Source organism: Silene latifolia, chromosome X (assembly GCF_048544455.1).
Source record: "Silene latifolia isolate original U9 population chromosome X, ASM4854445v1, whole genome shotgun sequence".
In the NCBI taxonomy this organism is placed as follows: domain Eukaryota; kingdom Viridiplantae; phylum Streptophyta; class Magnoliopsida; order Caryophyllales; family Caryophyllaceae; genus Silene; species Silene latifolia.
This window is the reverse complement of record NC_133537.1, coordinates 194,965,965-194,968,474: the sequence shown is the minus strand read 5'-3', so window position 1 is coordinate 194,968,474 and position 2,510 is coordinate 194,965,965. Positions and strand designations below refer to the sequence as shown.

Below are 2,510 nucleotides of genomic sequence, written 5' to 3'. Positions count from 1 at the left end.
TTCCGGCTATAATGATTAACCATAAAACATGGTTCATGCAAATGGGGAGTTCTCATGGTCTTGTCAAGATTGAAAGTTATGCTCTCATCTCCCACTTCTAGAGTGAGCTCTCCATGCTTCACATCTATTACCGCACCCGCGGTGTGCAAGAAAGGTCTTCCTAGAATGATTGGAATATTGGAGTCTTCTTCCATGTCAACAATGACAAAGTCCACCGGGATGAAAAATTTCCCAACTCTTACGGGAACATCTTCCCATATCCCTAATGGTGTCTTCGTCGATCTATCGGCCATGTGGAGTGTGATATTGGTACATTTAAGCTCTCCCATACCTAACCTTTTAATCACCGAGTATGGCATAACACTCACACTATCCTCTAGATCACATAAGGCTTTGTTGATCGTGGTGTCGCCAATGGTACACGGTATTGAGAAGCTTCCCGGATCTTTAAGTTTTGGAGGTGAACTCCCTTGAAGTATTGCACTACTAACCTTAGTGAAGGCGATAGTCTCAAGCTTCCGGATCGACTTCTTCTTCGTAAGGATGTCTTTCTTGTACTTTGCATAGGCCGGCACGTGATTGATTAATTCCGTGAAAGGAATCGAGACTTACAAATTCTTCACAATCTCCATAAATTTTCCAAGTTGGTCATCAAATTTGGGCTTGGCTTGACGACTTCAAAAAGGAAGTCTAATCACAATGGGTTCCTTCTCCTTAGCCTTGTCTTTACTTTTCATTGAAAATTCTTCCTTTGATGGTTCTCCATCCTTGGAGTTTTGCACAACTTCTTCTTTGTCACTAGCTTCCACCACTTCATCCTCAACTTGCTTCTTTGGTGCTTCATATCTCGTACCACTCCTCAAGTGAATGGCACTAACCGTTTCATGTTTTGGGGGATTACTTTGAGGTGGTAATTGCCCCTTTTATCTTTGTGAGCTTGAAGATGCTAGTTGAGTCAATTGGGTTTCCAACATTTTGGTGTGGGCTAGGATGTTGTTGATGGTGATTTCCTTTGCTTGACTATCCTTTTGCATTTGAGTGAAAAACTCTTGTTGATTTTTTTGCATTTGGAGGACCGCTTTTTGAACATCAAAACCTTGGTCATTTTGTTGGTTGTATGGAGTTTGATTTTGGTAACCTTGGTTTTGGTTGTAAAAGGGTCTTTGATTTTGGTTTCTCATGGGATGTGGGGTGTATGTTGGTTGAGGGGTTTGAACATGTTGGCTTTTGTATGAGAGATTTGGGTGGAATTTGGTGTTTTCATTGTAATAATTTGAATAAGGAGTACCACTCTTGTATACTTGAAAAGCATTCACTTGTTCATTTGTTCCCCTACATTCAATTTGGTCATGTCCCAAAGTTCCACAATTCTCACATATCCCACTTAGGATTGATGAAGATGCCGTCATGGCATTGACATGGTGCTTTGGTGATTTTGAGGCTTCTGCAAGTCTAGCCATAGCTTTTTCGAACTTCAAATTGATGGTATCAATGTGAATACTAAGTTGAGCACCCAATTGAGTAATAGAGTCGACTTCATGTTTTCCTCCTCTAGTAATCTTGCGAGGTCTACTATATTATGAATTATGGACCGTCATTTCCTCAATCTTGTTCCAAGTTTGATTATCGTCAACTTCGGTGAACATACCATTTGATACCATGTTGGGAATGTTTCTTGAGTATTCATAAATACCATTCCAAAATTGTTGTAGCAAGAACCACTCGCTAAGTCCATGCTGAGGACATGAGCGACAAATTCCCTTCAATCGCTCCCAAGCTTCATACAAGGATTCTTCATCTCTTTGCTTAAAGCCCGTAATTTGAGCTCTTAGCATGTTAGTCTTTTCCGTTGGGTAGAACTTTTTGTAGAAAGCTAGAGCCAATTTCTTCCAAGAGTCAATTCCGAGAGTAGCCTTATCAAGCCCTTCAACCATTATTTTGCGGTGCCAATAAGAGAAAAAGGAAATAAGACCCATCGAATTTGGTCTTGAGTTACACCGGTTTGAGAAATCGCATCACAATAGTCACAAAAAGTCTCCATGTGAGAGTGAGGGTCTTCACTAGGCATCCCCCCAAATTGGCTTCTTTCGACTAATTGGATAAATGCGGATTTGGCAATGAAATTTCCGGTTAAGTGTTGTGGTGTGGGAGTACCATTGGGTAGGTTCTCCTCGGTTGGTACGGAATGTGATGAAAATTTAGGCATTGTGGGTTGATTTTGTGTTAGGTTCTCCTCACCTTATCTTGCAAAAGGGTTGACGAACTCAATAGCGTTTGGTTGAATATCTACAACCTCACCAATACCTCTCAAAGTTCATCTAGCAAGTCTTCTATTGTTTGTCAAAGTCATTTCAATTTCGTGATCAAAGGGTAACAAGTTACCTTGTGATCTTCTAGACATGCAAAATATCAAACAACTCGAAAATAATTAGAACAAACCTTGAGGAGCTTTACTTCCCCAAGGCAAAGAAAGACACAACTAATAACAATTTAAGAAAATCTAAATCATG

At 40.2% G+C, this 2,510-nt stretch overlaps 1 non-coding gene across 1 annotated transcript; it reads left to right on the top strand.

Moving 5' to 3' along the window:
• The first annotated feature begins 1,728 nt into the window (after positions 1-1,728).
• On the top strand, positions 1,729-1,835 carry LOC141624046 (small nucleolar RNA R71). The gene has a single exon (XR_012533858.1). It is a non-coding gene; the product is annotated as a small nucleolar RNA R71 (small nucleolar RNA).
• Positions 1,836-2,510: the final 675 nt, after the last annotated feature.